Genomic DNA, 27,243 nt, shown 5'->3' with positions numbered 1-27,243 from the left:
GCAAATATAATAATATGAAGACTATACTGCTCACTGTCTAATATATATGAAAACTCATTGCATAGCTTTGTCTTATTGCCTGCTGAGAATTACACTGTAAATTATATAATGTACTTAATTTAGTTTTAATCTGAGTAACACTTTTTGTTGTGGTTTCAGCAGTTCTGGTTCTGTGCCCATGCAATCCTTATTGCACAGAGATTGGTAGTTTACAAGTAAATAATGTGTTACAGCAAAAAAGTTATTCTAATTTCTTGGCCCACCTCTGTTTTATATTTCTTAAAGCAGGAGAAAGATTACTTTAAATATGCTTCTTAATCAGTATCAGCATTGTTATTTTACAGTATGAGAAAACTGTTGTCACTTTGTGGTCAACATTCTCCTTTGAACAGGCAACTGACTTTATGCTCTGCATGTTTCACAGATTTAAAAGAAATCAGGTGGATGATCCCAGTTCTCTACATTAAGAGGTTTTGTATGCGGAAAGAATGGTTTTGTTAGTTGTCAGTTGCTGAGGTTAGGAGTTGTGGATTACTCTGGGATATGCATCTGAATTCCTTTTCTAGTCCCACAAATGTTGCATGCTGCCAACTTTTTGACTTTGGAGCTCTAAATTAAGGCCAGTTCCTTTGCTCATCCCACAAACTCTTTCATGTTTTTTAACCGCAGCCTGAGAAAGGCGCCTTGGTTTCAACAGCAGCAGACCAGCATGTGTTTACTTAATTCCTAAGACATGATGACAGTGGTCTCTGTGCCACTAAAAGCTTTTTTCTTTATTATTTTCTGTTGAAACAGATTTCTAAAAGTTTTTCACATGCCATATGTTTTATTACAGTGTCTTCTGTATGACCCATGAACAGCAATGGAAATCAAAGGAACAGCAAATGAAACTGCAAATTGCTAAACTAGAGATGGCTATCAAATCTGATTTAGCAGACAAAAATATAATCCTTGACAAGATCAAAGTAGAAAGAGGTATTTTTCTGAAAAACTCTAATATTTTCTCAAGATGTGAGGTCATACCTATGTTGAAGTTCAGGAATATTGCCCAGAAAAGTGTAGTTTCTATTGCTGGTGATTTCAAAGCTGTCTTTTAAGTGAACATTTGTACAATATGCTAAGGTTATGACTAGCTATTAAGTACAAAAATTGACCAAATACAGATTATATGCTGAACGAGGCTCATATTTTTTCAGCTGTATTTATTCTTCTTCTGTTGGGTAATGCTTACTCTTTATTCAATGTTTCTTGTCTCCTCTACACTGAAAGCTCTTATGGAAAAGAGGCCCATCTGACAGTCTCCCTCAAATTGTAAGCCACTATTCTAATTATTGTACAAAGTTACATGAAGCCTAGATGGGCCCTTGGCCATGTGTAATTGTCCTTCAACTTCCTTAATTCAGAAATTTTTAATATTTTCAGTATACACTGATTTTTATTTACAGCTCTGTACATTTACAATAATGCATTTTTCTTCTAATCTACTGAAGATATTATTTCATGTGTTTTTCCCATGCTGCAGGGCAACTTCTCAGTGAATATTTAAGACTTTGCAATCTCTTTTTTTATCTCAACACTGTGTTATATACTGTGACAATATATAAAGTTTACAAAAGAAGAGCACAGGCAAGAAGTAACCTAAATATTTTTAGACTTGATTCTTCAAATGTATACTTTTAAAAAGTGTATTTCTGTGTACACTCTAATGGAATGAAGTGGACCAACTTGTTGTGATTAAGTCTTCTTATGGGTATGGCTTCAGTTCATGTGCTTATCATTAAGATTCTGAGTAGCTTTATTCACATCTAATACTAAATTGGTCACTTAAACATTTTCTTTGACCACAGCATTTGCAAAATTTGCCTTAAGTGATAATAAAATAAATAAAGATATCTTAAGCTACATTAATATGAAGTTATAACCTATTGGCAGTTGTTACTGACAGCTTGATTACGTAATGCTAAATTTAAAATTATATTCAGAGCATGAAAATATCACGGGCTGTACTATTATTTGGTTAAGCTGAATGTGGAAAATTAAACACTTTCCATCTTCTGTCTTTCCTATGGGCATAATGTTTAAGTGGCAATCTTTACTTTCCCCAGATTGGCACTTCACAGCTTCTTGTACTTCTAAACTGTATTGCCAGGGTGCTGCACTTTCCATTGCTATTGAGTTACTGCAGCTTGTGTAGATGTTCAAGCCCTGCTGTCTTGATTACAGCTTTCTATCATTGCTAGTGCAGGAGTATTCACAGAATCACAGAGTTGTAGAACTTACTGAGTTGGAAGGCACCCACAAGGATCATGATAGTCCAGCTTCTGGAGCCACACATTTTACCTTTGTTTGGGTGGAGTTTGTTTTGCCTTCCTTCTAAAAATTGCCAATATATAGCAGAGAGAAATAATGAATAAATGGAGTGACTTTGGCATATAGCTAAATAGTTACTGTGAACAAGTGGTTTTGCCGCTTAAGGAAACATTATCAAAGGTTTTGGCAAAAGCAGCATTTAATATGAATTTGTGAAAACTTTACTTTACAGAGTTTGTTGGCAAGGCTCACTTGCTACGCAGATTAAAGCATACAAAGGAAGATCAAACTAGAAGCAATTTGGAATTATTTATACTAAAGTCAGGAATGCAAAGGGGGGTAAGTGTGCCAAGATGTGGATGCTAAGATAAGGGTGCAAAAGAGTTTAGCAGCATTTAATCACTGAGCATTTTAACATTTACCAAGCAATTCCATAGGGTTAACTACAATTATAACAATGACTTGGCTGTGGAAATGAAGTAGTAACATGCATACCATAATCAATTCCCATACACAGTATATGTGATGTGTGCACCTGTTTCTATGTGTGTGCAGGTACCTGTCAGCCTCAGAGGTACCTATTGTGAGTTCAGTGAATAAATCACATCAAATCCCTTTGTGTTCCCCAACAAGCAGCGTTTAGACCTGGAAGATTCTGGAAATGTGTGGATGGGGATCAGCCCAGGCCTTGCTGTCTGTGATGGTCCTTCAAGTGTGGCAGATTTTAAGGTGTATGAGCCCTGCAGAGGGAGGTGCCAGCACAACAGGCCTCACTTCTGTAGGGTTTAACACAATTGACTTCACTAAGTCAGCACTCAGTTTCTATCTTGGGCATAACCCTGCAATGCTGTATCCATTGATGAGGTGTTATTGTATGTAATTGAACTCAGAGGGAACCAAGGGAGTAAGTTATGTGCTAAAGATATTTTACCTCACAGAATGTTTGTAGTGTGTGACAGGGCTGATTCTTTTTTATATAATATTAATTCAGTTTTGAAACAAAAAATATTGTATAATTTAGTTGTAAAATTGCTAACTGAATGAGATACTAGTGGAGCGGGGTTTTTTGGAGGTTTGCTTTGTTTTGTTTTGTTTTTTAACTGAGTCTTGTAGAACTGAAAGAGCTGAAATATAAATGAATCTGGAAATCTAAGAGGCTGTATATATGTTGACAGGTACCAAATGATTATAATAGTTATGTTTTCACAAATATACCTCGTTAGAGAATTTCTTTTTACTGAATCAATTATTTGTTACTGCAGTTGACAACTTCTCATTGTTTCCTGTGCTCCATAAGCAATACCATTGTTTAAAGGCTTTGCACAATGAATATGGACCATAACTCTTCAAGTTTTGAACTTCAGTAAGTTTTACTATTCAAAGGGTGTTATAAAGACTGTAAGTTTATCTTTTTATGTAGCATATGGGACACAAGGTTAAATAAGAAAGGCTAGCAGATGATAAGGTGGAGATGGCTGAAGAAATTTAACAGGAGACAGAAAAGCTCTCACATCTGTCAGAGGAGCAGTTAGCTGACCAAACATCAATTACTTCTGGAAATAAGAGAGAAATAACTGAAGAATTGGAACCAGAAGGTAGAATTCGTTTTTATGAATAAGTAACTATATTTTGTTAATAAATCTGTGTCTCTTTCCATTTTCTTAAGCATTTCTTACTAGCAGTGGGAGCTGCCTCATTATGAGAAGCTCCATGACAGAAATTATATTCTGGTGTACTTTATAGCTGAAGCTGGGTAGTGGATATGGTGGTGTTATTTTCTTCCAAAATGGAAACTGTATCATAATTGAATGCAAAACTCTGGTATCTGACCTAGATTCATAAAATATTAAAGGAAACCTGGCTTCTATTTTAAATGTCTTTATATTCTTCCTTAGAACTATGCTGTTCTAAAGACTATTTTAATGAATCTGCTCCTTTTGTCTGCAGATAACAGCCAATGCTGCTGTTGGAAATCCTTTCAGACAGAGAGAGGGGTAGTATGTCTTATCATATTCGTGACTTAAAGTTGTTTGAGGCAGATTTATTTAAAGATTATAAAAGGCAGGTCATCCTGTTCTACCTATGAGCTTAAACTGTTTATCATTGAAATAAACCAAGTCCATGATACCAAGTCTACAGTAAAAGCACAAACAGAATGCTAAAACTTCATGTACATTTGTTTGCAGCTTCTGCATAAGAACACATGGGAAAAATTGGAAAAACATGATGTGGAATCCCTGTTGCGTTTATAAATAGTTTGCTTCACAGAAAAAAAACCCAGAATGCTCTGAAATAATCCACCTGCATACATGACTATTTTTTAATCTAAAAAAAAGGAAACATTATCTTTATGTGTGCATGGTGTTAAACATAGTCAGAGGGAATCCACGAATTCAGGCCATATTCTTGTATAAAGCTAACCTCAATTCATCACAAGACTTATATCATTCCAGTCCTCAACTTTCATCTGGGAAACACTACTTCACTACTAATTTTTTTTTTTTTTTTTAAACCAGAAAAAAAACAGTTTAGATGACTCTAAAGGTCATTGATTTGCAGGGTTAATCTTCTGCAAGGGAGAAGATTTGCCTGGCACTTGCTCTTCATTTATTACTGAAGCACCTATATTGCTATCAGGTTCCTCAGCAAAACTCAGATGGACCACAGTAACAGGGTTTAATCACACTGGTTCTTCTAATGTTTTTCAGATCAAGGTGGTGATGCTCTTGAAGCAATAAAAACTGACAGCAATGACTGTATTGTTTCAAGTCCGTTATCCACGAATATTAAACAGCTGAGTCAGAATGTTTATGGCAATTATTTGGCCAGACTAAAAAAAATTTTAAACCTAATGCCCTCTAAGAGGAACTTTTCTGTATCTAACATCAGTTTTCAGTAAAGTTATATATGTACAGTATCAAATCACTTCAGTGTACTTCTTTTTTCTAGTACTATTTGTGGGCAAGTGCACTAATCATGTTCCCTTGACTTAGTCTTAAAACCAGCAATTAATTGCTATGAGAGCATGTATAAAAAATAAGATGACATTAATACAAATCTGGAAAATTTACTTTGAACAGTATTTCAGTTGGATAGTTCTGTAAAAAAAAAAAGAATATTTCATACTTTTTGATCTAACCTTGATTGAACAATGTTAAAAATATAAAACTAGTACTTAAAATTGCTGACAGTACTTCTAACATTTAATACTTTTCTGATCTCTCTTATCCTTCTTTTAAAGACCAGGGCTGTACTGGTAGATCTTATCAGACTTCACAGTTTTTAATGTTCTGCAATGTGATATCCTAGAGGTAGCTTGATTGTTTTTTAAATGCTCTTTTCGAGGCTGTGAAACATCCTACAAAGCCACTAGCAACTAGAAGCAATTCTTTGTGTGAGAAATATAGCTGTTCTTTTTTTAAGCTGTAGAAGATGTTTAGAAATGCTATCACTCATGTATTCTTCAGAAAGGTGCAGAAGGTACTTTGGAAGATGGAATTGTATTGTTTATATGTATAATGTTAAAAAATTTTCACCTGTAATTTTGAGAACTAAAATTATTGCTACTCATCTCTATTAAGTCAAAATATAATACACTTGTTCTGAATTTTGTAGTCATCATGTATTTTATTTTATTGCAATTATTTAAGAGCACTTCTGCAAGAACTTTGTGTGTAGATTCATTTCAGGTTCATCAATTTCTACCTTTCTCCATTGATATGTTCCTATGGTAATAAAAATGCGTGTTCAAGAAGGATAGATAAAACAATAAAACCTCTGAAGGATTAAAGCAACAGTGTATTTGATACAGATTGTATTTTTAAAATATGCATCAGTTGATATAAATTCTTGGATTAATTACAGAATACAGCATGTCAAAATTGTTACTGAAGTTGTATTTTTTTAAGATTAAAAATCACTGCCTTTTATCTTTTGAGATAAATATCCTGCTGGTAATCAAACACTGTAAATAAAACTTGTGATTTTTAGAGATTGTTATGCTAATTATCCCCTAAATCTGAGTTGTATGCCAAACTGTTTAAGCCATTTAAGATCATACTGAGGTTTTTTGCATGTTGCAAATTAGACAGTTCATGGTTATTTCTTAGATATGTTGATCATAAAGGGTATCTAACAGATTTTCCAGTACTTAACTGTACCACTTGCTTCTTTCTCTTTTCTTCTTGTCTATGATGTATGATTAATCATAGATTACTTCATTTTGTTTCATTTCATTTACAACATTTATGAGCTTCACTTTGTCGGTATGAAATGCTTGTCCCCTTCTTTCCTTTCTAAAGTGGCATAATTAGTGTTAGCATCTTTTTTAACAGGCTACATAAAGTTTAGTGGCTGGATTAAATCAAGTCATTAACATAATGTGCTATACAATTTGCCCCTATCTCTTTTCGTTTCCAGTACATCAAAGTGCCACAGAGTGCCAGTGTAATTGGGCCTTGCTAGCTTGTCAGGTTCAGTCAGGCTGATGGCTGCTGCTTTTACTAAAAAGCTTCCAGGCATGATAATTAATAGAGAAAAGAAGTCTGAGAAATGTAAAAGTTTGGACAGTTCTTTATGAATATTTCATACATTTGAATAATCAGAAGTTAACATTATCAATTTGATGTATAATACATTGATTAAAAGCCTTGTTTCAGATCCTCAAAATAGACATCAAAACTGGGAATTTGCATTTTCTTTGGCATGGTCTTTATATTAAAAAAAAAAATAAATTAAGAAAGTCTTTTCTCTTCCATCCCCTCCTCCTTTGCAGTCCCACATCTACACCAGATCCTTACAGAAAATTATATAGCATTCAATTTTCACAATAAAATTTACTGCTCTCAACTCCCAAGTTGTCTTAAAATGTGCCATGAGACAATTACTGGCAAACCCAATTTGTTTGGTAGTGGTTCCATTTTTTCTCTTTTTTTCTTGCAGATACCATAAGTGCATTCTCTTGCTCTAATAGCAGTTTCCTGATAGCAGCCGTTACCTGTACCTGTAAGTTAAGATCTCAAGTTGTAACTCATTTTGACATGAAAATCTTTCTTAAACAGCAAAAAAGCAATGCTCATTGCTCATGGTTCTCCTGGTGAAGGGCACATGCTTATGCTGAGGTGAGAAGTTGTAAAGCTTCAAGCTTATGCATAGCAAAGCAATAAAATCTATTATTTTTATTATGAGCTTTTTTGGCACAATTGCTTGAATAGTGTATTTCTGCCTGTGTGCTAAATGTATTCATTAAAAAAGGGAAATTATTTGGATATTGTATCACAGCTTTAAATTTTGGCTGATATGTTTTAACACTTATTTTCTGCTGGACTTGAATGTCTTTGGTATACTTCAGGGAGATTTTTGAGTGTTCAGTGTTTTTTTTCTCGGCCTGGCTTGTTTTGTGAATATCTAATCTGAATTTAGAGAATTAAATTTTAGTGTTTTAGTATTACCCTATGTTACTGAGTTGGTTCAATTCTACTTGCCAGAAATACTAACCCTTGATATTCTCCTAGTCCTGTCTAGAACTAACCTCTGTTGCTCTGTGCTTTTCTTCTTGAAAGAAATTGAGAAGGTAAAAGTGCTGCACCAACATATTTAATACAACAAGGAATAAAATCTATGGAACAGAACCATCTTATCAGAGTATGATAAAAGTAACTTGTTATACTTTGTAGTCAGTACTTTCAAAGACTACTGATTGGTGTAAGATTAAAAAGAACCATTTGTCATTCTCCGTCTTTGAGGCGGTTGTTTGCTGCGGGGGTCACAATAAGCCAGAAACCAAAGTATAAGAAAGTTTAAAAAATCCAGGAAATAACTAAGCTGTGTTTTGCAACTGATGAAGTGTAAGATGGCAGAAGTTTGAGTAGACACTATGCTGAAATGATGGATTTACAACTTCTATCTACCCCTTGTCAAATATACTTTGAAGCTGTAATTGAAAGCATGTACTGCAAGTCATTCTTTTTGACAGAAGAAATGAAAGAAGAGGGACAAATAATACCAAATAACACCAACCACCAGCTTTGAAAATGATTGAAAACTACAGAATCTTAAGTCATTACCTATTATTTTTTAGGTAACAATAAAACTGATTAGTCAGAATATGAAGTTAAGTAGAAGGCCAGATTTAAGGCTGAATGTGTAAGCCCACAGAAAAAGCATCAGCAAAAGTAATTTTCAACCTAACTGGTCTTTTTTTTGAGGTTTTGAACAGAAATGCTCCTCAGTTGCTTACTGAAGAGGCTATTTATCAGAGCTTATGGACAAGGAAGTAAGTTATGGTGACTCTAAAAATAGCATGTATTCTTCTAGCTAAAGGTCTAAAAAGCAAAGGATGGGATTTGAAACTGAGTTTTAGTTTGATGATCAGATGTATAGTTGTCATGGTTGTGATGGGAAAGCTACACTTCCCTCAAGAACCTTCTATTTTCTGAAGTGTTTAAGGCTGTATACTGAATTAGAAATTTTCATTTGAGAAAGAAAAGAGTGCATGGCTGGTACATTACAGATTTGCATAGCCAGTACCTGATCATTGAATTGGCTCAAGCTCTAGCAAGTAATTCATGCCTTTGAGGATATTAAAGATGAATTTACACTGGTCTAAAAAATGATGCAGTTGGACTCTGCACTAGATAAATGGAACCGGAGTTCCCCTCATTGTTCAAAAAATAGATCTTTTTGTTCAATATGTTCTTAATTCTAGTCAGAGCTGAAGGGTTGCATTGAACCTTGTCATGGTGCTAGTCTCAAGCCATTGCATTCTTCTCCTGGCTCATGGCAAAACAGTGATGCTGGGGGAAGATTATATGTGCCTTTCCCTCCTTCAGTGGGGATCCAGCTCCACAAGAGCCGTTCAACACGGAGAAATCTCTGCCCCAGGTCTTAGGGATAGTCTAAGGTGTATGCACTTTAATAAAGTCCCATCCATGTGGGGAAGGGAGCATTTCTGTATCCCTCTTCCTGTTCTCGCATCTGCACCAGTGTGGGGAAAAGGTAAAAATGGAAGATGCTGTTCCTCACTGAAAAGTCACTGCATACAGGACTAGAATAATTTTTTTGCAATATTTATGTGTATGTGATTCTGCTAATCATAATTACTTAATGGGTAATGTTTGTGTCTCTGTACACGTGAGTTACATTGGCATTCCTGTAATGGCATTTTTTGTGCCTCTGTTCTGACCCTGTTAATAAGATGATCACAGGACTTCAGCACTTGCTAGAGGAAGAGAATTAGTCCTCATTCAATAATATATTTGTTAATATCCATAATGATTGAAATATTGATAGCAAATGAATGATTACTTGTGATTATTGGAGAATAGCTTATAGTTTATTTTACATGCTCTTTCCTTGAGATAGATGTGAATAAGTGGACTCTGGAAATAAACATATAAAATGCTAAGGAGTAAAGCATGTATATTTTTGAACATTGGTAGATATAGGATTCAAGTTGATCTTACAGCTTAGAAGTTCCCTTTATTTTCAGTTTTTCAAGGCAATATATTAGTTAAAACTGTGGATGTAAAAAATAGGAACATTGGTCTTATAAGTGAGGTATTTTCAACTCAGCTTTTTGAAAGCCTTTAATATTCTTCAATATCTACCCATTCTCCGTGTTAGGTGAAATTTTGTGTTATATTTTGTTTTAAATACTAAATGTAAACTCTAATTTTATTCCCATTAAACAGAATTATTTGTGGGCAGTAATTGACAAACTATCCATTGTTCACTTTAACAGTACCTAATAAATGAGACAAAAACCAGCGTAGGAATAGATTTAAATAACATACTTCACTCTCATAGAAATATAAATGATTGTTTAAAAACGAATTCCTGAAATATATTAGAGGCTACATATATTTTCAGCATGGCTACATTATGTGGGTGGTTTTGTATTAATGATGAAATACGACATGGTAGCTAATGCTGTTCTTAAGCAGCTCTGTATATTTTATTTGTAAATATCTTTTTTAATCAGCTTGTGTTCTGCTTTGTATATGTTGTGTTCACATTTAATATCCATAAATCTGGAACTCAAAATAGTCTTGACTGTTAAGCTCCAAGATAATTTTTTTTCTTATAATTTTCTAATAGTATGAGTCAGTTATTTGCTTCAGTTTAAGTTAGAAAGCAGGATACCTGGATTTACCCCACTAGCCTTGAAAAAGTGTAATATTCTTTGCCTACTGTATGCAATTACAAGTGTTAAATATGTCAAACAAATTTTAAGATATGTAAAAGAAACACTTTATAATACAGGATATTGTGTTTGGACTTGATTCATAAGCTACTGTCTGTGTACAAACTAGTCTGACATAGCTGCTAAATACTTTGGGGTGAACAAAACCACTCAGCATATCCCTTTAAATGCAGATGCTAATACATCTGTTCAGTGCAAGAAGAAAAGAGTTGTTTCTGAAGTAAAATTAGACAATAGAGCCAATTTCATTTTTTATGCATGTGAATGTAGAGTGCTTGAGGTTATTAGTTGAAACTGAGTAACCTTTCCAGGCTTTCATCTCTTTCTTTTCAAATTTGAATATGAAAAGCATATTCAAGTCAGAGACCATCACTTTAATGACATTTGGCAGTCATTTGATTTATTAGATTTTAGAAAAAAAAATTCCTTTTAAATATTTCATCATTCTATGCTAATCCCAGTAATATTGCCAGCTGAAGCCGTGTACCTGTATTAGTGGAGACAGAATGGTGTGGAATTTTTTCTGTCATCCTAGTAAAATTTCCATGAATCTACTGAATAATAAAACAACCTTATTGAAATATTCAGATTTGGGTTTTTAGTTAAAGTGTCTTAGGATACATAATAAAAGGAAATGTCTTTTGAAAGGAGGGGGTAAAATTACTTCATCAAATATTGAAAGGACTTGACAGCAATAGAAATTGTTCTATATGATGGATATTTTTACAATAGGATACACCTGCTTTTCAGTTTGATTAATCATATAATTTGCTTGGGGAAATGTAAGCTATCTCCATAATAAATTAGAATATTGACTTGCAGTTCGAACACTGAATCTAGAAAGCTAATCTTCTGCATATGATTAATACTTCAAGTGATGTAAGTTTAAAATCAAAAATTGTCAAAATATTTCCACATAGGGGAAGTATTTTTAATAATGATACGAACTTGAAAGAAATGGAAGAAATAAAAAGAATTTTTTTGACATTTCTGTACTCCAGCGTGTTGTGTTTGCTCTTTGAAGAATGTTGTCTTTGAATGCTCACCTTCATACTCCACTTTGGAAACCAGAGTGGCTTTTTTTTCTTCAAAACACCTAGGGAAGTGCTTTTGACTTTCTATTTGGTCAGACATTCACACTTAAATACAGAAACCTTATTACATTGTATCTGTACACAATACCATAGACCTTGCTGAATAGTGTGAGACAATTTTACAACAAAAAGAAAAATGTAGTACTACTGGAAAGAGAATAAGAAAAGGTCTGACGAAGAACAATTGTGTTTAATTTTATGATATTATTAGTTTTAGCTCTTAAAAGTATGTTTGATTTAACTAGCCAAGTTCAGTGTATGAAGTTGAATTCCATATCAGTGCAGCTGTACTTTACATGCCTAACAACTTTGTGACTTGGTGGATTTTTATTGAATGTGGTATAGTCTGAAGTAGCATTAACAATTCTCTTCTACCTAATGTTACTGAAACTGTTTCCAGCAGTTACAGGATCACTTTGCTATGTAGCTAAAAATAATGGCAACTGAAATTAGTGGTTCAGATAGCATTAGTATATAAAGATAATCTTAACCTAATCTTCTCCAATAGACTATGGCTGTTGCAAAAATATTTTAAGAATCAAATGTCAATCAGTATCTGTTGCAACCATATTCTTAACTGCAAACCATGGGGTTTCAATTCTTACTGTGTCTATGTCAAATCAATCCATCAGTGTTAGTTCTACAAACTACCCAATGGTTCACATGCGAGTTTGGTTTGTGTTAACACTTCAAGAAACGCAAAATAATGTCTTTGGTTTGTGTTTTGTTTTTAAATAGGAAGTTGAAAAATGTGGATAAAAATTACATCACTTGGTTTTATTAAGTCAAGAATTGCATCAGATAAAACAATACAGCAGCTGAGTCTAGACTGGAGAGGAAACAATTTCCCTGCAGAGGACACTCCACTGTCACTTCCAAACCCAGCAGGAGTCGAGGGAGTGACTGCAACTATAGCACTGGCGAGTGCAGGTGAGTTCCTTCCCTCAAATTGTGTCTTACAAAAATACCTGCAACAAAACCTATTTCCTATACATTATATTTGCATTTACCTCTGTACTGGTTGTATTTGGCATTCTTCCAACTATTTTGGGAAATACTAATGGTGGTTTTTAGGAGCCGAGGTAAGGATACAACTATTAAGTATAAACTAAAATACAAAAGTAGACTTGTGTAGGAAACTGAAACTGCAACATATTTAAATATACATAGTATATTTATGATAGTACATACGTTTTAAAATTAAGCTTTACATAATTTTTTTTTGAAAGAGCATGACAAACTAATTTTTCTATTGATACATGATACAGCAAAAGGAAAATGTTCTATCCAACCATGTACAACTGAAATACATTTAGAGAAAATATGTAATGGACTTGATCATCACTTGTGAATACTCAGTGTACCTTTAATAAGAATTTTTTTAAATGGGAAAAAAACTACTCAACAGTATTTAATAGTAATAAATTGCTATTTACTTCAGAATACTTAATCCTGCATGTTGCATATGCTAGACTCTAATAAATGTGAACATCTGAAAGTAGCTGGTCTCAATCCCCCATGCAATTGTTAACTTTTGTGACTCCAAGAAGGACATTGATCTTTGTAAGGTCTTGGGAAAGAAAAAGAAACCCACCAAAAAACCAGTAGTTCTGCAAAGTCCTGAATTCACTGAGGCTTCCTTCCGTTCAGACAAATGGGATTTCTGGCATCATGGTAAAGAAGACATTGCATAAATGAGAACTCTTTTTGTGAGCTGGACAATTTCATCTTGTTAGCTTCTCTAGGCACTTCTCCAGATGTTCTAGTTAGTTAGACATAAATGAAATATCTTTTTCAAAACCTGTTGAAATAATACCACAAGCCAATGAAAGCTTCTTCAGGCTTTTCATTTCTCTTGCTTTTTGAATTCTGATTGCTTTGAATATAACAAGCATTTAGAAGGTATAAAGTCTTACACAATATTCTGATTCCTGGATATACTAGTTATGGTCTAAGCATAGTTGCATTTTAGGTATTTGCTCTGCAAAGTTTTAACTAAAAATGCAGAAAAGATATTATGAATACAGAATAAAATTTCAGAGTTTTATGGTAATTATGAAACTTCAACACGTTTCAAGCTGTGATATTTGAAAATAGAATCATGCTTTGGAGAGACTGTAATTCATAAGGCTTTCCAATGTAGTAATGCTGTATTTTATTAATTCTGTTTATCATAACCTGACTGTGCAACTTTGATTTTTCTATTTAATGCTTGGGTATGGATTATAAGACTGTTTGAACTTCAAAATATCCCAACAAATCAATATTAAAAGGTGGAGTTTAGTCTTAATTACTTCACAACTCTATTCTGCAGCATTATACCAACGTAGTTGTTATTTGTAGAGGTTTACTTAGATAATTGGGTGTCTAATTTCTACTCAAGAGTAGCTTTGCATACAGGGGGGAAAAACCTAATGAGTCTGCTTTTTGATAATACCAGTTGAGAAGCCAGTAAGATAATAGTAATGAAATCTGCATGTGTGTTTACTATAGCTTTGCTGCATCTCTTATTCATGTCTAATTAGATTTGAGTATGCTGAATATTTGAGGTTAATTGAATATTTTCTTTAATAAAAACGAGATTTGCATGGGTAGAAAGAAATTTACTTTGAGCTTAGAAGGAAACGAATAGTCTGTTAGACTTTTGCTTGGAGAAAATCAGAGTAAGTCCATAAGTAATCTAAAAAAATCACTGATTCTTAAAATAAATAAAGCATTTTATATTATCTATAACTGGAACAAATTGACTGTTTTAAAAACATCTTAACTGCTACAGAAGGCTTCATGAGATTTATTGCTTAAAAAATATTTGAAATTTCTCCCATACCTTTTGCACATTCTTCACTATCATTGTTTGGTATGTCAGATACAGGAGATTAACAGGACCTTGTTGAAAAACAATAGAGTTCCAGTGATCTGGACATACAAGATCCCATGAGTTTCCATTTTCACTGGTGGTTCAAGCATGTAGCTTGGCATTAATTGGGTTTTTTAACTCTGACTTTTTCACTAAGAATTATTAGAAGATCATTTTCTTTCTTCCAGAGTCTTGGAATGGAAACTTGGATGGGGAAGTTTAGGCAGTGGAGGATTATGGTGCAAACCTCTTGATTGCCCATGACATTGTGTTGTACCTCCTGGTGACAACAGTGACTGAGAGGGGCTGTTGTGTTTGTTACCACTGAAAAGAGTTATTAGAATATCTGAGAATGCTTCCAAATGCTCCAGGCCCATACATTCAAAGAACACTGAAACTTGCCAAATTTTACAGTGGTTCTAGAGAACAGACAGCAGAAATAGAAGAAAGATCTATGAAAGCTGGCAAAGGTTTTATATGAAATTTAATTGGGAGGCCTTCTTTTCTCAAAAACCTTTCTCTCTTAGGTGAACATGTGACTATTTGAACAACTTGAAGTGGAAGTAGAGAGGTGTGGGAAAGATGGGATGTACTTTTTATTAAAAATAAACTTCTGAGATCCCAGTACTAAAAGTGGGTTCCTGAAATGTTAAGGCTTTGCATCAGGAAACATTGTAATTCTGTGAGTTTCTTCCTTTTCACAATAAGCTCAAGACTGTGAAGCATTTTTTTCTTCATTTGATGAAAATCTGCTTCATCATGTAATTGTTCAGTTTTGTTAGAATACGAACTATGAAAAAACTGAACTATAGCAGAACAGCAATATTTTGAATTGCAGAGATTTCTAACAAGGTTCCAGGGTCATTGTAATCTTTAGCTTTTGATACTTCTTTAGAACTAACTTTAAAATTCTAATTTTAGAGGCAAACTGTTACAAGTCAATTTTGAATTATTTTTGCAATTAATTGGATAGAAATATGATATGTTCTATGCCTTGCAGCAATTTTAATGCTTCTAAGTTCAGGCTGTACTAAGGGGTGCTATGAAAGCATGTTATTCATCAGGATCTAAAAATATATTTTCACTCTGGTTAATCATTTTCCCCAGACTTGAATGAAGTTCTTGTGCCAAATTTTTTACTTACTAGTCTGAATTTTTCCATTGAGTGAGATGAATTTGAACTCTTTAGGTTTGTTAATAATTTGCATTTAAAATTATTTTAGATACAGTATTAATAAACTTAGGAAATTCCATTTGGGATGCTTATGGGAAAGGGAAGAATCTGTTGATGTGGCATTTCCTTTGAAGTGCTCTGTCTGTCCATCTGTCTCCCTGCTGCCTCCCCATCGCTTCCTGTGGTGGCCTCAGGAGCAGTTGGTCATGAGAGCAGCACATGTGGAAAGTCATCCACATGTCCAAAAGAACAGAGGATGACAATAACAGCTTCTCTTAACCTAAGAAAGTAAAAAATTTTGAGTGGAAACTAAGGATTCAAAGACAGAATGCCAGTGCATGGCTTTCTGTTAGTAGAGAAAAAGGTGACAAATTGCAGATGGCTTTGATTGAACAACTCAGCCACTCAGCAGCTGGGCTGGAGTTCTGGGACAATAACCCACTCCTAACAGCAGTTCTGCTGCCCTGTGAGAGCTGGGAACAGCTTTGGAGAACACTGAGAAATCAATAGCTCTGGGAAATGGGCTTCCTAGGGCTAGTAGAGATACATCCTTCAATTAATCCCTCTACGAGGAATTCAGGCCTTCTAATCTCCTCATATTGCTCTGTTCCAACACTCTCAGCTCCATAGCAGAGTGGAGATTTTCTGTTTATACAAATAAGTTTATTTTGGGTAGCAGAAGACAGTATAAGATGCAATAAAGATTTCTGTCTGCACAGAAAAGGAAACCTTACTGTGATGTGGAGAGTCAGAAAGAATTGTTGTGAGTACAGCGCAGAGTAATTAGAAGAAAGTGAATATGAAAAATGTTGGAGTTTACTGACAGACAAATTTCCAACTCCACCTTTTCCCCTCAAAAACAAATGAAAATTCTTCAGAAGAGCTATGTTTGATTCTTAGGGGGCTATATTCATTCTCCTTCTGTCCTAGCAAAACCTTTTCAGTTTCATTTCCCTATTTAATTTTAAAAAAAATCCTTTAAAACCTTTTCAGTTTTTATAATCTTTCACAGCAGTTTGTTGATATGTGCAGACTGATACAGTTTGCAGGCAAGCAGCTACTTTCTCTAATACAAGATGCCCAAAAACTTCTTAGGGAATTTCTTAAACCCTGCTTCTCATTCTTCTAGTATGTTTTCCAAACCAAGGCTAACTTTCACTCTAGGTCATATTAATAGTACAAAAATTAAAAGCTGATCCTTGTGTTTGTATTTTAAATTAAAACAATGGAAAGCTTTCAGAGCACTCACTCACACTCCCCAGGCTGTGGATTTTCTCCAGTCCATTGGTCTAGAGGTTTCTCTTCTTGAAATATTGTGGCAGGAAAGGAGGATTAAATTACTGAGGCTGTCAAAAAGGACAAGCACTCTGCCATACATTATCATTATCACTGGCTTCCTCAGTGGAAGAAAATGCAGTAAATCACTTCAAATACAAAGCAATAAAGACCAGTGGCTTTTAAAATCATGAGTGCTATTGCCATTAACAGAAAGTGACAGCTGTGTGGCATGCTTAGATGCTGCTTGTATCTTTTTTGACAGTGTGCACATAAACCTGCCAGTGACACACCATTCAGTCACATGACCTTTCAAATTTGATTCTAGCATTGTTGCTTTTCCTTAGAAAAAAAAGAAAGAAATGTTTATTTTTCTCTGTTCTTTTCCTCGTGCTCTTCTAAAAGGTGAAAAACATTTGATACTAAATAGTAATTCTGATTTGCTTTGCAGTGATAAATGTGGTTCAGGCAGATAATTGCGCAGAAAGAGGTCTCAGGTCTGTTCTAAAGCCAGATGTGCACACTGACAGGTACATGTTAGTGCTGGAAAACTGTTACAGGGCTCAGTAAATAATGCCTGTGGTTCAGTGTGTTGTCTCCTGAGAAGGTTTGACTGAGGAGTTAATACCCAACTAACTAACTAGAAAAAAATTAGTTTCAGCTAATAATGATAACTGCATTCTGATGGGACAATTGCTCTTGTTTCTTCCCAGTATAGGTTCATGTGACATAGAATGCTGCAGCCTCACCTAATGCTGGTTTAGTGCTGTGGTTTGGGGTTTAGTTTGGGAGGTTGCTTGGTTTGTTTTTAACGAATCTGTTCCACAAAAGAGAGAATCTATCACCAGTATTCTGTCACTAGTGAATATGAAAAGCATGTCTCTGCCCAGTGTAGTGTAGTACATTTGTTGCTTTCTGAATTCAGAATACTGCCATAAGTCCAAGAGTTGTAGAAATTGTTCCTTGGCCCTAGAATTTCCAGATAATTGGATTGATTGATCAAAAGATCAGCAGTTATTATGTGAGTATATATGAGAAAAAATATAAATTATTCTTGTCCAATTTCATAATAATAATAAATTTGTTTTTATTCAATTTTTTGATTGAGATAGTATGTACATTACTTATACAGAATGAATGACATCCTTTGATTACATTTTCCCTTGAAGGTCAAACATAAAAATGGAATAATTACTAATTTAAAGATTCATTTGATTAGTGGAAGAATAGGACACCTGCTGATTGTATTTGAAGTGTTGAAGTTACTTGTAAATCTTTTAAACATGTATTTATTCACAAATCACTGATTCACTCCAGAGTAAGGAAGAGTGATCTCTCTTCATTTCATTTCTAGATCTGAGTTTCATGTTTTGGCCAGGAAACAGGTTTTACTGGAATGGAGCAGGGAACACCATGAAATGATTACTTGTTGGGAAGGAAGTATCATACCCAAACAATTCTTAGGGCTAGAGATTAAAAAAAAAAAAGACTGAAAAATATTTCACTTGATAAGGAAGAAGATGACTTATTTTACCAAATGGAATAGGAAAGTGGATAATGTTCTACTAAAATTTGACAATGCTGAGGATAAAATACTCATTTTTTTTCTTTTTTTTCCCTGACAGGTATATTAGCAAAGGAAAATAACTAGTCAGTGTGCTGTGATTTCTCCTATAAATACTTGGACATTTTTAATAATGATTTTACAAGCCTAAGGTGAAAGTAAGGTCAGATTACAGCAGTGAGCTTTTTCTCTGAACAGAAGCATCCCTCTTCTACGTGTTGCTACCATGGCACTGCCCTCTATGTGTGTAGGTCACTGATGTGTCTGGCTTGGCTCGTGTGGAAATTTCAGTTCTGCACTGACTAAATAGGAAGACAGGAAGTTCATCACTAGTCCAGTTCCCCACCTGATCCTAGCAAGAGGACCACCAAGAAACAAAATTTATGGAAAGATTGTGCCCATACACTGAAAGTTTCCAACTCTGTGCATTTTGAATCTGGCCTAGTTATATCTTCAACACATGTTTTCTATCACAAGCCTTACAAACTAGTATCAGAGCTTTTTCAACTGAAACAGGAACTGAACTAAACTAATGCTTTAAAGCTCAGGAAACCAAATTATCAAGGATATAAATATCATTGAAAATTGCCTGCAGATGGTTTAGCCTGACACTTTATTGGTGTTTCTGCTAGGCCAAATTATAGCAGCATAGGCAGTGTATTATGTGTATTAAGTAGTGTATTAATTTATTTTTTTGCTGTCACAATGGATGTTGCTGGAAATTATACTCAGAATGATTGGATCCATATTAGAACATAAATAAATGGATAAATCACATGCTATTTTTGTCTTCTAAAAGAAGAATCACTTGAATGAATAGCTCTTGAAAATGATGTACTATTATTGCATAAAATTGTTGCTAAGCCAGAGTTGTAACTACTGGCTAATTCTGTAGTTGAAACTGAACCAATTTGGCCCTGAAAATTGCATTTCACAGTTTTATACCCATTTAGTTTAACCTATACAAATAAATAAAGGTTAGTTGGTGTGGAATTCGTGTGGAAAATATGTATTTTTTGGAGTCATATTTAGGTTGGAGAAGAACTTTTGGGTCATCAAGTTCAACTGTTAATCCAGCACTGCACTTTTAAATATCTCCAGGGATAGTGACTCCACCAGTTCCCTGAGCAGCCTGTTCCAGGGCCTGACAACTCTTTCAGTGAACAATTTTTTCTTAATATCCACTCTAAAATTTGTTTGGGGTGGAATTCACTGTTCATGAATATAAGATTTCAAAATAAAGTTAATTTTTCTCTTCTTTCGGTTTCACTTACTGGTATGGAATGATTTTTAAAGTTCATTAGAAATGTTGATTTTGGTTCCACATTTGAATTAATAGCTTTAGTTGCCGAAAATGCAAAAATAATCAGTATCAAAAAATCAAGAAAAATGTGCTGTTGAATAAAATAGTATAAAATGTAAAATACATGAGCATGAGACTAGGAAAGACTCTCCTTAGCAGAAGACTAGGAAGACTTGGAAATCCTTTTTGGGTTAGTAATTGTTGCAAACCATAAAGATGGTTCTCTTCTTTTGACAAGCATATTCTCTTTATGTTTTCAGACTGTCGTTGTCTCTGTCATTAATATGGAGATTTTGTCAGAATATTTCCTTTTCTTATACCTATATTGTGGGACATGGGTACCCTTTTTGTTTTGTTTCTTTGTCTATATAGTGGGGATTCAAATTCCTTAGTCATTTTAGGAAGATATACTTGCTAATAATTGTAAAACTTTGGAATAAAAACAGGATATGACACAGTTCTGGCCGTCTATTTAACTTTTTGTAACTGTGTCATAGTTACTTTTTTATTCTTCCACTGTTGCCTTTCAGCGTTTTAAGAGTGTAGAAATTTCAGTCGTGCAGTGAAACTTCCCTGATTGCTGCTGCCAGGCTGTAGCTGAGGTGTTGAGACCTGGAGGTAGAGCGTGTGCTCTTCTGACAAGTGTCAGGAGAGACATCTGTGAAGAATGGAGGAATCCATTCTTGGAACAGTCTCCCTGCTGTGATAACAAGAGTGAACAGCTTTATGCAAGAGCTTTCCAGGCTGATCCTGACAGGTGCATCATTTCTTGGTGGGAAATGATTGTTATTCCAAGGAACAGACTATATCAAGTCATTGTTCCCAAAGTAACAAAATCTGTGCCTCCATGTTATAGAACAGAGCATGTGTAAGCTTCACAATAATATACTGAACTCATGCACAAAGTTTTCTACTTGCTGCATAAATCTCTCATCTCTTAAATAAAAACATTGATAAAATTTGCTGATATAAGACCTTCTGTCCAGTTGCTCTACATTACCTGCTGGTGATACTGCCTTAGAGTGTTGTTCTAAAAACAAAAATAAATAATCTTTCAGGCTTTCATTGTAAAACATGTTTTAAGTTTAAAGCACTTACTGGTTTTTTTTATTTTTCTTTTGACAAATAAGTTTCATTTAGTTTTCTGTTATTTCCTGCACTGCCTAGCAATTATCTCCTCATGGCGCTTTTTAACAGGATGTTAAAATTTCTTCCGATTCAGTAGGTTTGGAGTTCCTGCAAGGAAATGTGTGCTTATACCTGGTAGTACAGAAAAGAAATGTGGGAATCAGCTAGAGAGAAAGTCTGAGATCCCAGAGAGAAATATAGGAGAGTAACACTATCCACAGCTTATTTCATGTATTCATATTTCTGTAAGATATCCTTTCCTGTAGCCTTAGCTATAATGTTACTTGATGTTACCCATTTGAAATTATGCCTATTGTAACATTTTTAGGTTGTAAAGCTCACAAACATTCACAGTTTGAACAATGTTGCCAAGACATACCCAATGTTAGCTCTGAATTCCTGTCATTTTGTCAGTCTTGGTGTTTTTGGCCCCAGCACAAGCCACTAACTCAAGCCAGCTCCAACACAATATTGGAATTATGTGTTTGAAAGGAAAGCCATACTTGGAGGCAATGGGTGTAATTTAAGTTCACAGGAGAAAAGCATATATTTTGTGTAGTTGTTTGTGTAGCCATATAAACAAGAATTGTACCATGGCATGGTGGGAGGGGGAACAAAAATGAAACATTTCTGTAAGCCTGTGGATCTATGGCTATAGCTTCTCTAGCCTTCTAGTATACCTAAATAATACTAAAGAAGAAGGGAAGATTTAAAAAAGAAGGTCTTGGACTATTCTTGTCATGGAAAACGTTGAATTCAATTGATAAAGAGTTGTTGTTTGTGCAGCAGAAGAATAAAAACAATGCAGTTTTGCCTTTTTTCCATTTTAAGCTGATTTTTAATCCATTTTGAATGCAATTATTTTTGTGTGTTTACTCTAAAATTTACAGTGCTCAGTGGTACCTCAGAAGATGAGCAGGAACTTGAATGGGGAGATACTGATTTTGCTGAATCTGTTTGAAAAATATATTCCACAAGCAAAGAAATGCCACTGAACAAGACATTGAGGGTGAGTTTTAGAGACCACTTTCTTGTAAACTTTTGTAGCTTAAAAATGACTTGTTAAATTTCTACTTTCTCTGCAAGATTTACTGTGAAAGTAATTGTTTGACATTGTGTCAAGAAGAAATTCTTTAATATTAACTAAAGACTTCCACGTCTTTTTGCAAAAGTCTGCAGAAACTATTACTGTCATTCCTTAAAATATGTGTTCCTTTCATTGCTGGTTCTGTGGAAGTGGCCTCCGTGAAATTTGAAGCAACTGAGTGCATGACTAAGCAAGAGGATGGCTGAAAAGGAGACTGTATAGTCAAGAAATCTAACAATAAGTCTCAGAGATAATATGACAATATGAAAACTGATAAAATTTTAAAGAGTTAATATTCTGATATCATTAATTGTAATTATCCTGCTGTTCTTACAGTGAAAACAGTACTGTCCTCTGAAGCTGACGTTTCACTGAGTGATTTGTTCAAGAATATACAAAATGCATTGGATCTGTAAGAATAGCACCCAATCTGTCCTGTGATAGGTCTTTCAACAGGGGAAGTGGTGGAAGGTTTATCCTGTGTTTTCTCTTCTCTAAACCTCTTCTGAGCTGTCCCAGCAGCCTAGAAGTTGCAACATGAAGCACCATTGCATGTTCCAGAGTACTTACCCTAATTAATAAACACATAACCTTGCTATTTGTCAGCTGTGTAATTTGCTTTAAAAAGATATGCTGTCAAATTATTTGTTTTTGTTGAAGTTCCTTCTAAAGTCATGTTAGGCAGCCTCATTGCTTTTTGTGCAGAACTGAGAAAAAGCCTCATTTTTGACTTAGCAGCATGTTTTAATCACAGCAGCAGAGATTCTGGCCTCTGGGCTTACTTAGATATTGTGAAAGAGTGCAATTTTAAGTCATGTCAGCTAATTTCTGTAACATAGAAATTTTAAATACTACTTTAAAACCCACATACACAAAAATGAAGATCGTTTATTCTAAGGAAATTATCATCTCTGCTTATACTTCATTATTTTACAACACACAGAAGCTTGGAATTTGAAAAATTTTGCATTGCACAAACTAGAAAGAACAACTTGTTATTTAAATATTAATAATTTCCAGGCTGACTTGGACCCATCATACACAGAGTATAGAAAATGCTATAATAGTAATTAATTGGTGTATTTTTTTACTTAAAATTATTTCTGTCTACACATATATGTTTTCCATAGAGATTGGAACACCTTTATTTACGCATTGTGAAAAATTATTATACAGGCAATTATTATAATAATACTTTTCTTTATTTCAGAGTTAATTCCAGCCCTGATACTTTCATTGATGTACATTCTAGTTCTCAGAGTGCTCAGTTTCCAGGAGGCTGAGTACCTGAAAAGTAAGATTTATTATTTATTTACCTCTCCCTTTTTTCTTTTTAACATACACTAGGAGCCTTTTAATCTGTCCAAATGCTAAGGAAGATTATCAGAACAAAAGTGAAACCTTAAATGGAACTGCTAATGCTGTTTTGTAATGTTTCCTTTCTAGTTTTTGATTCACAAGACGACAGTGCAGTAATTGGAAGGCTCAAAGGAGCAGTGGAAGCCTCCGTGCGCTGCCCTCAGTCGAGAGGGGAATGCAAAGATGACTACGAGGCATGAAAGGAAGTTTGCCTACAGAAGATCCTTCTCCCAGTGTAAATACATGCTTGATAGTGCATCAAAGATGAGATCTTTGTAATTCCTACAGTATATTTAATGTATAATTTATACGAAAAGGACGCTTGATTTGTAGTTGTAAAGTTTTGTATACTTTTCAGTCTGTTTGTTTTTGTATTTCCCCCCTAAGGCTAAGAATATCTCCACAATGGACAACGTCTTGTAAATAATTAATACCTACATGATTGAACGATGTGCTTTATTTGCATTTTTAAGATTTTTTTTCCTACATAAAACAGTAATAAAAATGCAAGTCAAATTTTAATTTTTAATAAAAAAACCATAAGCCTTAGAAAACTGATTAAAAATACTTTTATGTTATCCCTAATCACCCCACTAAATGGAATGCCTGTGATTAGCCTCATTAAGAATTTTATACTGTGAAGATTTTATTAAAAGCAATATATGAAAATTACTTGGATTAATGTGTTAATCTGCCTCTTTAAAATGCTAATATCCATTTTATGCACATTAAATCTCAGTATGTGTTTTCTTTGATGCATGCAGTTCCTATCAATTAAATATAAAAAATTAGGCTAGTTGCAGGACTTATTAAATTACTGCAACCTTTTTTTAAATAACTTTTACCCCTCTCCTAACATAATCAGCTGTTTATGGTTACCATAATTTGAAGTAGGGGGAGGGCAGGCACAATCACTTTCTGTACTGTAGATGATTTACTTGCAGCCAGCATCTGTCAAAGCACAAAAAGAAGCCATAGAGTATCAGATTTTGCTTCACCTACTTTGGGCTTTAGGGATGGGCAAGTGTTTTCATTTGGGTTTTGTCACTTTTAGAACTTACATCAAACATATACAATAAATTGTTGTATCTGAATAGCTACTGCCTAGTGTGGAAAGTTAATTTTACAGCTTTTAACCAATCTCAGTGAAGGATTTAATTGATATTTTTAATGGAGCTGTGAATCAATGCTGCAAAAGGATTGTCTCTTGAGAACGAAGATATAATACATTTCATTTTTTAATTTACTTTTTTATTTGTCATTTTCTTCAAAGGATTTTATAGACTGTGGATTTCCACTGTTTGCAAACAGGCTATGTTTCTTCATAAGCATATGTAAAGTATTCAGAGAGATAAGTAATTTATTAAAATCTACCTAATTTGCCGTGATATATTAAATCTCTGCTTCAGTGATCACAGACCATTTCATTTACAGAATTAGGCATTCCCTCTTTGTGTGATTAAAGCTCTGGAAAATGAGTTCTTTGCTCCTATTTGTGAACATTCAAAGCCTGCTAATGGCAAGAAGATGGAATAGATTATGAGACAATTCATTACAGTTCAACAGAAAAAAAAACCCTGCTATAATGCAGAAATGCAAGTATGAATATCTGCATATAGTTTGAACCATCTGTGCTCTAATGGCTTCAGTAATGGCTCTTCGTCTTCAGTAGGCTTTGAAATGACATCTATACAATATTAATTTGTTGATGTACATTATGAGGCCAATGGAATGAATATATTCTGACCACAGAAATCTCTGAATTCCAGCATGGTCTGCTGGTTGACTCCATTTTAGGACCTACCATCTTCAGCAGTACCTCTCATCCAGACTTTGCCAATCCTCACAGCGTTGCATTCCTCTGGAACTTTAGGAGACCACAGACAGCTGCATTCCTAAACTCCTCCATTCTCCAGTTAATGGCCATATGTTTGTTGTCATTTGGGCTGGCACTTAGTTCATCATTTTGGCCACTATTTCTAGCTTTCTTTGGCTCTGTGCATCTATATTGTCAATAAGACTGTTATTATACATTACAATAATTTGAAACAGCCAGATTCGACACTGAGATTAACTGAGTGGCTTTTTAGAAATTTAGTTGTGGTATTCTGTCAGGAGGTTCTTATTATTCTTCTAATACTTTGCAAACCAAACTAAATACCCTGCACATAAACAAAGAAGCGAACTGTATTGAGTTTTTGTGTGTGACTGTTTACTGACTTGCAGGAGAACTATGTTAACTGGTGCTTGTTTTCTTCTGAAATAAACCATGTGGTAAAATTAGAAAATCAGTGATGTTCATCTCACTTAAACATTTACAGTAACACCCTTAACACTTAATCTTCGCCATCTGAAGTTGGAAACTCAGAAACCAAGCGTTCATATATTCATTAAACACAGATCTCTTCGGTAAGTTACTGCAAAATATTCCAGTTAACATTTGGTTACATTGTGTTAACTGCTCTCAGTGACTCCAACATTAACATGTATAATGTGCCTCAGGTTCCTAGACATATTTCTTCATAAGGCTCACTGTTACTAAGTTTCGGATTTTAAAAACATAATCCTGATTTCTATTCATGTTTATTGCTAAAACAGATATAATACTCAGCAAGGATTTTCCCAACAGATGGATTGTATTATCTTATGCAACATAAACATGTGATCATACCAGAAAGTTCTGTTCTTGCATTAAGTAGTCTGTATTTCCAAAATGCTCTTAAATCTTAATTCTAAATGCTACATTGTGCAGGGAGAGTGGAAAATGTAACCTGGTACTATTTTGTCTAGATTTTAGCAGTGAATAGCTTGAAGAAAACTTGCAGCTATGTAATCTCTAGGCTAAGGTACAAAGGAGCCATATTAAAGCAGGGTACTACCATGCTTTAAAATATTACTCAGTTAACATTCACTTTTGTGGAAGAGATGAATATTTATTATGGCATAACTTAGTCACCACAGTGGTTCTGCATAAGATGAAATGACAGTGTCAAATGATCAGTTTTTACATCTTTTCCCATTTATTGTTACAACTTGTGGCTTTATTATGGTATCTTCTGGTGTGATATGATAACTGCTGTTCTCCAGGTTCCCAGGAATGTTGATCAAGATGGAAATATTTTTAGCTCAGACTTTATCTGTTTCAAATGTTGCTTTTAACCTTTTATAACCTTGAGCTAGGAACAGAAGTTTTAAAAGTAAATACATCATGAACCAGGTAAGAGGTCTGTGAAGTCAATCAATCTTGCTGTGGAGTAAGTCAAAGCTTATCTCATTATATAAAAGTAGATATAGCATGACTATGACTTGTTTCATAAATCAATATTCAAATTAATAGTAATATTGTTTTAAAATGCTTTTTATTATTTCAAGGCAGTGAGACACTGTCATAGTTCAAGAGGTCTCCAAACATACCAAGACTAAATACCAGCTGCTATATTTAATTTTCTTGTTTTGTGTTGTAACTGAGAAATAAATTAAAATACAGGTTTAAATTGTGCTACAAATCATATTTCAGAGTCGGAAAAGTATTACATGTTTTAATTACAGACAGGTCTTTTTGCAAATGGTAACAGAGACTTATTGTTTTTTTGAGATATTCCAAAAGATAATAAAATTTTTTATACGACTTCACCTGCATTACTGTTTATGTTACAGCTCTTAGCAATTGGACTAGATCCCAATACTGCAACTGATACTGAATTGGAAGAAATGTATTAAATTAATTGCAGAATATAAGTTCAGGTTAGTATCTTTGCAGAATACAAGTTCAGGTTACTATGCACATGATAAAAATTTGCTTTTGGCACAGTAAGCCCCACATGTACTGCTTTTTGCTTTTTTTTTCCTTTTGGTATTTATGACAAATTTTAATTCTTTTTACATATTT

General features: G+C 34.2%; 1 long non-coding RNA gene across 8 annotated transcripts in view; it reads left to right on the top strand.

The window, feature by feature from the left end:
- Positions 1 to 26,887, top strand: part of LOC134557786 (uncharacterized) — a 46,878-nt gene extending 19,991 nt beyond the window's left edge. For 3 of the 8 annotated variants that reach the window (XR_010082188.1, XR_010082182.1, XR_010082186.1), the window contains 6 exons: positions 836 to 975; positions 7,252 to 7,314; positions 12,346 to 12,537; positions 21,799 to 21,917; positions 23,206 to 23,289; positions 23,442 to 26,887. This is a non-coding gene — a long non-coding RNA (uncharacterized LOC134557786). Of the gene's footprint in view, positions 1 to 835; positions 976 to 2,542; positions 2,650 to 7,251; positions 7,315 to 12,345; positions 12,538 to 21,798; positions 21,918 to 23,205; positions 23,290 to 23,441 lie in introns of all 8 variants that reach the window. The other 5 variants (XR_010082185.1, XR_010082187.1, XR_010082184.1 and 2 more) reach the window with 5 other exon arrangements.
- Positions 26,888 to 27,243: the final 356 nt, after the last annotated feature.

The sequence above is a fragment of the Prinia subflava genome, chromosome 13 (assembly GCF_021018805.1).
Source record: "Prinia subflava isolate CZ2003 ecotype Zambia chromosome 13, Cam_Psub_1.2, whole genome shotgun sequence".
Lineage (NCBI taxonomy): Eukaryota > Metazoa > Chordata > Aves > Passeriformes > Cisticolidae > Prinia > Prinia subflava.
Note: the sequence above shows the minus strand (reverse complement) of the source record. Positions and strands in the feature narration are given on the sequence as shown.